Source organism: Triticum dicoccoides, chromosome 4B (assembly GCF_002162155.2).
Source record: "Triticum dicoccoides isolate Atlit2015 ecotype Zavitan chromosome 4B, WEW_v2.0, whole genome shotgun sequence".
Taxonomy (NCBI): Eukaryota; Viridiplantae; Streptophyta; class Magnoliopsida; order Poales; family Poaceae; genus Triticum; species Triticum dicoccoides.
The window spans coordinates 616720035-616732926 of NC_041387.1; positions in this window are offsets into that span (position 1 = coordinate 616720035).

The window sequence follows — 12892 nt, forward strand, 5'->3', positions numbered from 1 at the left end:
TGTTCGCTTGCTCTTTTTTTGCCTGCTTTTGCTTGATTATAATTAACACTGCTCATTGCAGCCATCATCTATTAGTTTTCAATGGTAACGTTAGTAAATTACTGAACAATATCAACTGCCCGCGAGATCGGTTGAAAAGTGCGGCTGCGAGACCGGTTCGCTCGCCCGCGAGTAGAGAACAACCTTTTTCCACCCGCAAAAAAAAAACTTTTTCCACGAGATCGAGGGACGTGCGGCTACGATCACTACCCTATTTTTTTTTCTCGTTGGTCTCTTGGACATCTAAAGCCCAGCAGGGCCAAATAATGGCAGATCATCCATTTTGTTACAGGAGCAGCGGCCCAGCCTGTATAGCAGGAGCAGCGGCCCAGCCCATATAGCGATCTGTAGTTACTTACGAGCTTTTGCAAATCGACCCAATGGCCAAAAATTCTTAAACTCTTAGATCTGATGATGGCCTTGATGGCTTGAGAGGGCAGGAAAGGTGCTCAGTTATAATGTATCTAAATAACTCCTAGCCCATGTATATTTGTCTATTTGCCATGGTTAGTTTCTTGCGGTTTAGCATCCTTTGTGATTTTAACATTTATGTGGTTAGCTTAGTGCAGTTTAGCATCATTTACACTTGAACATTTATGTGGTTATTTCTTGCAATTTAACATGGTTTGCATTTTCCATACTTACGTTTAGTTCCTTGCAATTGACAGTCGTTTAAGTTTTAATACTTTAAGGGTTAGTTTGTTGCAATTGAATGTCATTTACACTCTTAACACTTAAGTTGTGTTCGCACACGAACACGTCACCGTTTACCTTCGACGCCGGGGATGATGCACCGCAGCTCACGTCGAAGGAGACCCGTCCGGAAGCGCGGTACACAGGCAATCCGGCGGGCGCTTTTGTAAACCCGAAACCCCGCACGCCCGGGAGGGACCCCGGCCCGTCAGGGCGCGCGGCGGCTAGGGCTGCCCTAGGTTGGCCTGACCGCCCCTAGGGCCTCGAGGTTCGGCGCCCTGCAACAAGAAGAACGAACGAAGAACGAGGAAGAAGAAGAATTAGGGTTAAGGAGAAAAGACAAAAGATAAAAAGTGGTAGATGAACTGATCGATTGTGTGTTGTTCAATCGGCCGTCACCCCTTAGATATATAAGAGGCGGCTAGACTTCCCGGGCAAGGAAAAGTCTTGGATTCACGTCCAAAACCCTAGTCAAATTAGGATTGGTTTTGTCCGAACTTTCCAAAACTGTTCGGTTTAAACTGGCTGCATCTTACGGGTCTTTTTAGTGGTGGTAAACTATCTTGGATGGAAACGAGCCCAAAAGCAATCTTGACCGTTTCGACGAGACGAACAACTTTCATGTTGAACATTTTTTGATCAGAGGTCATCTTGAGGGTAAAATCGCTCGCGCAAAATAGGTTATTATTCGCGCTACCTCGCGCAAATCGGGCTATTACTCACGCTACCCATCAGATATGTGTTTGGTGGGGCGCGCCACTTTTAGCCTCCTGATAGAGCTGCATTTCGGTGGCTCTAACTTTTGCATACGAACTCGGATTGGAACTATTCTTATATCAAAATCAATCGTTTCAACGAGACGAAGACAATCCGTGTAGATCAATTTTACATACGAGGCAGTCTTGGGGGCGTAATGTGCCGAATAGTGTTCTGAATACAAAATCTCAGTATTTCGAATACAACTTCGGCCTTCGAGATGAGATCGGATGGCGATGGCCCAAACTTCAAAGATGTTCGTATCGATAATACGAAACTTTTTTACGTAGATCACTTATCCATTTGAGGCCATATTAATTAAGTTCTTGACCGTGCCAAAATCTTGTGTCAACACATGCCCCCCTGTTTTTCGGCAAAACTTGGATGCCGAAAAATAATTTGCTCAGAGTTTGTTCTAAGGACGATGTCAACACTCCATCAGCCACTTTGCATGTGCTTAGGGCGATAAATATATATCGGCCATTATTTGTTTGAATCCTTGATGCAAACTTTGGTGAAACCTTCTCAACTTCATTAACAATCCAATGATAAAGTTTCATAGATATGTATCTCAAGGTCATCCTCGGAACCATATTAACCCTTTTGCTAGGATTTTGCAGATAATCAATAATAAACTTTCTCCAATCCTTATTTTCGCCTGCATAAGAAAAACTCATTAGTGGCCCAAGCGGTGGACTTCGATTCGGCCTTACCTATTCTGACGAGACTAAGCATCGGCTATTGATAGAAATACAATGCACCATGAGTAACATAGTAGTCGGATGCTTTGCTGTGCCAACTCTTTTGAATTGTCATGTCTAGATGTGGGAATAATTTCAAAGCAACCCAAGGAGGATATTACATCTAGACGTGCCTCAAGATAAATTATAAGTGATTCGTCAAAACATTGATAACGCTTGGATATTTGTTGCACTACTCATAATGAATCACCGAAAGCCTCAATATGTATAGCACCTATAGCAAATAAAAGATTCAATCCGAATAACAATGCATATTCGGCTTTGATTAACATTGCATAAAAATATTCTAAGCGGCATAAGGCTTCAAAAATAGTACCATAAGGAGATATATAAACAACACCAACACTTTGGCCATTGCTACGAATTGAACCATCAAAATATAATCTCCATAGTACTAGAGAGACAAGGCTAATATCACTGAACATGTACCTTGTCTCGGTCTTCAATTGAACTAAGGACGATGTTAGAATTCCACACCGGCCATGATTAGATAGTTTCTTAGGACGATAGTTAAGTATCGTCCATTACTATGAGGTCCATCTAGAATTCATCCACTAAAGCATGTATAGCCGAAATAAACAAATAAAATAGCAATAAAATATTTCGGCCCCTTTGTATTAGCAACAAAAATGAAACTAACCAAATGTATAGTGATTTGGTAATACCCTCTCATGATATAAAAAATTATGTTGCATCCATGGACCAAAATGAATCCATGGAGGGTAAATGATCATACCTAGGGATGAATTCCATGGCAAAGGCATCAACGACATGGTTGAAGAAAATGGATGATGTGCTAACCGAAGATTTTGATGTTGTGATGCGCACCTTCGGCTTAATTGTTTGTTGCTTTCATTCTTTTCCTTCTTCACTTTTATTGTACTTGTTGCAAAAGAAGCATGCACATCATTTTTGTTTTGATTGATCTTTTTGGGAACCCATGCCATGTTCTTCTTTCTCAGCTCTTGTGCACTAAGATTTTGTAATTCCTTCTTTTGCCAATATGATAAGCCGAGTGAGCACCTCGACTGTGATTTTGTTTCAACCAATGGCAACTCTCTTTGGGCCTTGTGCACCCTCAACTTCTTTTCTTCAGATTTGGCACTCTGATTTTTACCAATTGATTGTTTCACTTCTTTGCCTTTTGTAGCCAATGTCAACACTTTAATTGGCTATTTGTTATTTGAGATCACATCTGAAGTAGCACACTCACGACCATCTCTTTTCACGTGGTAAACTTGCTTTACCACCTCTTTCTTCTTCCTTGAGCTCTGGACCGATTCCTTATGATTGAAACGGTCTTTGATGCGTGATTGTTCAAATGTTGATTTTTTTGGAGCTGCATAATATTGGTGAGATGGTCTAAAATAAGATGGAGAATGTGCCCTTGTATCATACCTGTCCCATGATGGATATAGATCTATATGAGCATAGGGAGGCATCCACGGTATTGGCATTGGCGGCCCAAAATAAGGATAAGAATATGTTGCATTAAAATTCTCACTTTGCCAATACCGATCCTCATATTTGCGCCTTGGGGGTGATCTTGGTTTGTTTGCATGATTTGGTCGATAAGCATTTTTCTCTTCACTCTTCTTTTGATATTTATTCAATAGTTCAGCAAAGGTGATTTTCGATCTCCTACACTTGCGCTTATTTCGGCCTTTGTTTTTTTTTGTTTGCTTTCATCGATCATTGGATTTGCTTGCTGCCCCCCAGTCCTTGGCGTCTCCATTGTAGCTTCGATGGAATTCTCACCCTCAAGATTATGTTCGTTATACTCTTCAACAACTTCTTTACTTGAAAGTTTAATCCCATCACCTGGATCTTTTACATTCTCTTTAAATGGATCGGCTTGAAGTAGCCGATGCAAAAACTTTTTTCCATCTGGACCATTCGGAATAGACTGGTCATTTCTTGGTGTTTCAACAAACTTTAATCATCCTTTATCAATGGCCGATTTAACTATTTGACGAAACATATTGCAATCCTCAAAATTATGTTTGAACGAATGATGAAACCTACAATACATTCGTCCTTGAATTGATGGCTTGACATGATGATCAAGAATTCTTATGTAATTATTTTTTAGCAACAAATCAAATATTTGATCACACATGCTTGAATTGAAGGCAAATACCTCTTCAAATACGTTGGGAGAGCATGATGGTGGTGTGACTTGAACAATATCTAGCTTCGTCTTTGGATGACTCTCCAACGCCTTTTCATCATATTTTTCTTTATTCCATGCATTATTACCTTGAAGATCCTTATCAGCCGAACTTTGTTCGGCTACTTGCTCTTGTACTTGAGGCTTGTCAATTTCTACGGCACGGAACTCATAGGGCAGGAAGTAGGTTCCCTTAACTTCAGAAAAATCAAGCACAGTCGTTTTGCTATGCTTGCCATGCCCTTTCTCAATAATGCTTGCCGCTTTGGGTTTGATGGACTCGGAATATAAACTACTTGATTCGACTTTTTCAACCGAAGCACCTTCATGTTCCGAATCATCCTTCTTTTCATTGATTCTACCAATTGGCAATGCTTCTTTTATTTGAGCCAATTCCTTCTCTATTTGTTTCTGGCGGCGAGCGGCAAAATTGGCTTTAAGTTTTTTCTCAATTTCAGCCCACTCCGGATATGATTGCCCCCTAATGCTTTTAGATTCTTTCGGCAATGACACACGAGTGTCGCCGAAATTTTGCAATTGTGTAGGGGGTGTATAATATGATGTAGTACTAGGTGAAGGCATATGCTTTGTTGTAAAACCATATTTTTGCTCGCCAATTTTATCAATTGGCAAAGATTCATATTCTTGCAAAACTCTAGTTTTTATTGCAGCATAATCAGGAAACAACCCATTTTAATATTGTTCAAGGCAAAGAGCATTATTCTCTTGTTTTGTGCCAAGCTCTTTTTTAATGCAGCCACAATCGCTTCTGGAAGGGATTGCTCCGCAATACTTTCAGATTCTTTCGGCAATGAGGTGTTGCCGAAATTATGCAATTGCGTAGAGGATGCATCATATGCTACAATATTAGATGATGACATGTGAACTCCTGGAAAATTTTCACTTATTCGGCTATGACCATGAAGGTGCGGAGCCGAATTATGAGCATCTACAGTTGTATACGGTGACGAAAAATTACTAACATGAGGTGTAGCATATGACGGTTGGGAGTAACTGGCCGAATATCTAGTAGTAGCATGGCCAATTCTCTCATCCACCGGCAATGTTGGATTTACATATTGCAAATTAGTTGCCGATGAATAAAAGGGTGAAACACTTGTGTGCTATTGGGAAGTTTAACATGAGGTGTTTCAAATTGATTAACCAAACTCATCATGTTGTTCATTGACATATGAATTTGTGGGGTTGCCGATGCATGAGAGTTAGGAGACATATGTTGTACGTTGCAAAAACCATAAGAATTTGAAGCATGAAGATTATTTTGCATCGGCCCTTCCGCATAATTAGATGCATGATTGATAAAAATAGGGCTAGCCGATACATTATGCTCATTAGGCGACCTAGCAACAACATATGCATTATTTGCATCAACAAAGGGGAATTGGGTGTTCATATTACCTTTGTAGATTGCAAAACCCTAGATGACGATCTCTTCGTAGCAAGAACGGGCCGGAGACCGTTCAAAGCTTCGTCCCCAGCGGAGTCGCCAAAAAGTGTGTTCGCACACGAACACGTCACCGTGTACCCTCGACGCCGGGGGTGATGCACTGTAGCTCACGTCAAAGGAGACCTGCCGGAAGCGCGGTACGCAAGACAATCCGGCGGGCTCTTTTGTAGACCCGAAACCCCACACGCCAGGGAGGGACCCCGTCAGGGCGCGCGGCGGCTATGGGCTTCCCTAGGTCGGCCTGACCGCCCCTAGGGCCTCAAGGTTCGGTGCCCTGCAACAAGAAGAACGAACGAAGAACGAGGAAGAAGAAGAACTAGGGTTAAGGAGAAAAGATAAAAGATAAAAAGTGGTAGATTAATTGATCGATTGTGTGTTATTCAATCGGCCGTCACCCCTTAGATATATAAGTTGCGGCTGGACTTCCCGTGCAAGGAAAAGGCTTGGATTCACGTCCAAAACCCTAATCAAATTCGGATTGGTTTTGTCCGAACTTTCCAAAACTGTTCGGTTTAAACTGGCTGCACCTTGCGGGTCTTCTTAGTGGTGGTAAACTATCTCGGATGGAAACGAGCCCAAAAGCAATCTTGACCGTTTCAATGAGGCGAACAACTTTTATGTTGAACATTTTTTGATCAAAGGTCATCTTGAGAATCATATCGCTCACGCAAAACAGGCTATTATTCGCGCTACCTCGCGCAAATCGGGCTATTACTCGCGCTACCCATCAGACATGTGTCTGGTGGGGCGCGCCACTTTTAGCCTCCTGATAGAGCTGCATTTCGATGGCTCTAACTTTTGCATACAAACTTTGATTGGAACTATTCTTATATCAAAATCGATCGTTTCGACGAGACGAAGACAATCCGGGCAAATCATTTTTCCATACGAGGCAGTCTTGGGGGCGTAAGGTGCCGAATAGTGTTATGAATACAAAATCTCAATATTTCGAACACAACTTCGGCCTTTGAGGTGAGATCGGATGGCGATGGCCCAAACTTCAAAGATGTTTGTATCGACAATACAAAACTTTTTTTACGTAGATCACTTATCCATTTGAGGCCATATTAATTAAGTTCTTAACCGTGCCAAAATCTGATGTCAACAAGTTGTTAGTTTGTTGCAATTGAATGTCGTTTACACTTTTAGCACTTAAGTGGTTAGTTTGTTGCAATTGAACGTCATTTATACTTTCAACACTTACATGGTTAGTTTCTTGCAATTTAACATCATTTATATCAAGTGACTTGTATGGGTGGAATTTAAAGATGACACCTTTGAAAATTGCACCATGCATATCACATGCAGAGTTGGCATGTGCAACTATGCCGCCACGAAGCAATTTGATGTAGAGTCAGTCATGAAAAAAACATAGAAGTTTGCCTCACTTCAATTAAAAAATATGGATGTATGGATAAACTGATTGCGGAGCCCGGAATCTGTTCCTTGACTACGGTCGGCAAAGTTGTGACGCAGACTCTTGGCCTTCCTAGAAGCACAAACAATTTCAAAGACAAATATATTATGGTCCCCGCATATTTTAGGTTTCCACTTTCTCTTGCACCGGAATGGGGTGAAGAAAGATGATTTCTGAGTAGAGCATGCATTTCCCACGGAGTAGATGTGTTATCCGGTATATGATGCAGAAAATTATAGAATATTGGACACATGCATGTTCCCTTTTGACCCCGATGTCGCCCCTCTAGGGAGACTCGGGGGGTTCCCCACCCATAGCTGCCCAGCTTGCCTAGCACCATTCCCCCTCCCTCTTTGTTGGTCGAAGTCACTGGTGGAAAATCCCACGCATCCACCAAGACCAAGGATGACAGTGGGTAGGCATCCTTGTCGAGTCTTGATTCAGTCCTGGTGCTTAGATTTTGTGGGACATTGTTGTGATAGTCTTGCTCCTACGCCCTCCCATGTTAGCGTTGTGGGCTATGCTTGCAACCGTATCATGGTGTGGTGTCTGCTCCTCTAGACTATTCTTGTGCATCCCATGTCACTCCTGTCATTCATGTTGTCATGCCTCTGTTCTCACAGTCATCCCTGACCAGTTCTGGCAGCGGCCGTGCCAGATCTGACTCTCCCGCCTCCTGTCACCTAATCTCCACCCAACAGATGGCTCTGGTCATTGTACACGGGTGATGCTGGCGTTGTCTGGTTGTAGGTTGTCTGAGGACCCCTAGTTTGTAGCAGAGCAGGCATCGCGGGTAACCCCCTCTTTCCTCGACTCATGTATGATGAGGGCGTGTCTTTGGACTTTCCCACCTTCCCTCTCTAGTCATGTTTGGAGTTGTCATTTGTCATGGATGGATTCATCTTTCGTGCCTACGTGCTCTCTTCTGCCCACCTAGGTTTGTGCATGTCCATCCCCTTGTTCCTCCTTCTATGGCCTAGGTGGTGATATTTGAACTAATGTGCTCTTGGATTGTTGATTGAGCAATTATGTAGATACAGGAGCTAGAACTAAGGGTGCTCAGGCTGGGAGCAAAACTAATCTATATCTATGTCTATATCTATACCTACTAATAAAGTAAGGTGCATTTCGTCAACTTTTTAATCCGTTCACCGCCGAAAAGATTTTTTTCCTATCCCAGGTGGTACTAAATTCTTATGCGTTCGTGTGCTAAAAAAAGGCTTTTCTAGAATTTCATACGTGGGCCGCGCGCTATGGCCCAGCGTAGCCAGCCCACTTATTTTCCTGCCCATACAGCAGTGAAAATTCTATTTTCCGCACAGGGCAACAAATAGTGGGAGCTTCGCATAGGACAACTAATAATGGCTGCCCCATTTTTCTTTGTTTCTGTGTTTTACTTATATTTTTATTCTCCTTCCCCTATCTCTTATTTCACTTCCAAGTTTATTTTTCTTATCAAATTTATTTCATAAATTGAAAATTCTCAAAAAACACTCATAATTTCAAAAAAATAAATCAAATTATAGAAAATTTTCAGAATTCCAAATTGTGTTGCTATTTTGAAAAATATTCAGAACTTGAAAAATGTTTCCCATTCTTTCAAAAACTTTTATTGTTTTCCAAAATTGTTCAAGATTTCTAAAAAGAAAAAGGCAATTTAAAAAATGCTCCATATTAAAAAAATATTCTTGTTTTAGTGAATTTTTTACAATTCAAAATAATGTTAAAAGATACACATTTTCAAACAATGTTATGAATTTTCAAGACATGTTCCTGTTTCAAAAAAAGTTCACAAATTCAAATAATGTTCATGTTTTTATAAAAAAATCTTGGTGTTTTCAAAAAATATTTGTGAATTTTAAAAGATGTTTCTGTTTCAAATTTGGTTCACTTTTTTTGAAAGAGTACATATCTTTCGAATAACTGTTTAGGATTTAAAAAATGGGTCATGTTTCCCACAATATTTAGAAACTTCATACCTTAAAATGTCCTAGATTGACATGAAAAGTAGATTGAATAATTCATGGGCCTTCTCTAGCGTACAATGACGTAAGAAAACTCTTAAATGCCCTTGATCAATGGATAGTAAAATAGCGGATTGATTACTTCACACTTGGCGAAACCGAGAACCTAAATGTTCATTTTCACGTGCGCACAGGGTTTTGCTTGCGCATATAATTCTCACTAACTTTAAGTTCATACTAATTTTTCTCCCGTTGCAACGCATGGGATACGTGCTATAGAGCAAAAAGCAAGTGAAGTGTATCGGGCATCTCAAGGTTGGAGACGTGGAGTTCTTTTACTTGGTGGTGAACTAAAGATAACTAAAAATTGTTTGGTGTCACAGCCTTAGCTTAGTCTTTGCCTGTCATTGCATGATCATCATTTCATCATGTTTAAATTCAAATGAATTTGAAATGGGGATAGCTGAAAGCCCCAGAAATCATTTTGGAATGATCAAGATAAAAAAATTGCTTCAAATAAGTCCAAGAAAATGTTTCTGTTTCTCTCTCAAAATATTGGCAAGAGGTAAAATTCAAACCAATATTTTTAGGAGTCCAATTTTTTTTATTTTGGGCATTGGAGTTAATCCAATATTTTTAGGAGCCTCCCTCTCCGAATTATTTTGGATATTTTACATCTAACCACATAATTATTTTCACAAGCATATAAAAAGTTTGATTTTAAGTCAAAACAAAACAGACTGCCCACCGTAGGCCACCTCTAATGCCCAAAATAAATATTTTTGGGCTCCTAAAAATATTGGTTTGAATTTTACCCCTTGCCAATATTTTCAGAGAGAAACAGGAACATTTTCTTGGAGTTATTTGAAGAAATTTTTTTATCTTGATCATTTCCAAAATGATTTCTGAGGCTTTCAGCTATCCCCATTTCAAGTTCATTTGAATTAAAACATGATGACATGATGATCATGCCATGACAGGCAAAGACTAAGCTAGGGTTGTGACATTTGGTTGGCTCTATTACGCTTCCCCTTTTGCTCTCCCGGTGCTGCTGTTGTGGTTCACTACTTTTATTTTAGTAAAAGTACTGTTTACCTCAGAGTCAGTAGATTCTTTGGAGGGTTTCCAGCTTTCGCCTGCCCTCCTTTTCTTGGATCTTGCTTGATCCTGGTGTGGATGGTTGGTTGGTCTTTGTACCTCCAACATGTAATGGGCTTCAACTCTTTTAACCAGCGCTCATGGCAACTTTTGGTTTGATTAGTGATGGTTGTCAACATTTTGTAAAAATTAACACTGTTTTCTTTATAGGAAATCGGAGAGGGAGGCCTCTCTTTTGCTAAAAAATGACCAAGGTGGTTTTGGGTCTTACGATGTTGGGCTGGTGGACTCGTAACTTGGTGATGTGGTTTGTATGCTCGCTTAAGCAGTGTCGGTTCAAGGTGGATGGTCATTTTGAAGTTGTGTTGCTTGTGCTTCAGTCGTTATAGTCGTCATCATTGTTACAGTAGACGTGTGGGTCATTTCATAGCTGACTAAAGTCCATGCGGTGGATATTTCTTCATTTCTTGCCTCGTGTTTTACTTTTGCTTGAATGTTGGATTCATTCATACTCTGGTCAAAAAATGCAGACTCTTTGGTTGGTGATCCTTTTTTGTGTGAAGAAAGGCACCCAAAGGGCGTCTCACATTTGATAAATATCAAGGAAAACAACCAGTACAATGAAAAGACAACTAGACACAGAATGACAAGTAAACAATAAAACTACACTGAGAAACATACTAGCCTTCTTCTTCCTTTGATTGATTGTCGTTCGCCGAAGATTGAAAATCACATCAAACCAATAGTAAAGAAGAGGGACACCTGCAAACGCCCATGCCATACCAGGCTTTAAAGACCACAATAACCACTTGTCACTTGAAACGATATCTAAAAATCGCCGAAGAAACATCAAGTGGAGCATCACCCTATGCATTACAGGATTGCAGTCCATTGCCACCAGTCCAGAGAGTTGGAGAAACCAAAACATGCCTAAAAACAATGAAAGGCGATGTCAAAGTCGCTGCACCAATACCTAATCAATTGCACTCCTTCATAGACACATCAACTGCCCATATTCAAAGACAACAAACAGATTTGGTGATGCAAACTCTGACAACCCCTTCGTCGGTGCCGGATCGGGCGTCGTGCAGGTAGGAAGAGGCCGAAGAAACCTTATTCAAACACACCATCATCGCCAGGAAACCAAAACCTAAGTAAAGGACAAACATAACAGATGGCTCCCAACTCCTCTTGCCACTGACGAGGCCGCCTGACAGGGGAGAGAATGGGGACCAAGCCGACTAGGGTTGGTGATAATGAAATCATATGCATCTCTCCTACATTTTTCAAATAAAAAATTCAACAATAGTGGTATATCTCGCTTTTTAGGCGTCTATGAGCATCATTGTCAACATTTGGAAAAATGGTGCATTGACTTAAAAGTGAAGAAACAATGGAGCAGCTAGACAAATACCATAGAACAAATTGTAGATGTATATTCCAAACTGTCATATTTGCTCGTGTGTGTGTGTGTGTGTGTGTGTGTGTGTGTGTGTGTGTGTGCACGCGCGCGCGTGTGTGCATCTTGTTCCACTAGATAAAATAGAAACCCCCCATGTCTCCATCTCTCAAACTGTATATGGGTCACCCATTCTTTGGCGTCGTAAACTTCCACCTTAATGAAATGCATGCGGCTCTCTTGTGTGCCGCTTGTTGGTGGCCTAATTCGAGTGATGATCATTCAAACGTACATCACATCACTAACACTATCAATTTAGCCAATCTTGACCTCCATACATAGGCCATCATGTCCCATTGGATTGCTGTTTCCAATTTTCCATGTGTTATGCCTATGGCTCGAGTGTGATGACTATCTTGCCTTTTTTTGCAAAAAATCTAAATTAAATAGATCTAGACATGGATGGTTGAGTGGCGTGTGTACTTTCCAATCGGTAAGAAAATCATCGTTGTTTGTGTTGTACACATAAATGAAATGGAAGACTAGCAACTATAAGTGCATACCTTTTTATTTGGCAGAACACTGAAATTTCCATATTTTGTTGAAAGTTTGGAGATGCATATGTTTCCTTAACACATTGGAAACTTTAAGTTTCCTTTTCGTTATTTCTGGAGACATATTTTAGTATTATGACTTTGGCCATATGTTGTCCTCCATTCTAGTGCATTCAATGTCGTCATGTGATTATGTGAATTTTGCAATCTCTTAAGTTGATTTCCATTTTCCTAACAGGCAACATAAAAGGCCCGCCATTGATTAAAAGAAATCAATACATACCCCAAGGGACAAATTATTACAATGGCCCAGATAACACGTGCCACTCAACCATGCAGGTAGAGGGCACGTGGAGGGCCACACGTCTAGCAAACGCTGGGAGAGTCGACCGGACCTGCTCCACCTCAAAGCCTCACCGCCAAAAATCACCATCGAGTAGGACCGGTAGGCAAACGCCGGTGATGAAGATGATGGCCGACAACCTAAAGGTGGATGAAGACGACTTCATTTAGCATCCTTTGGACATAGAGGATCAATGTCTCACCAACACCGAGGATCCTGTCAAACAACTT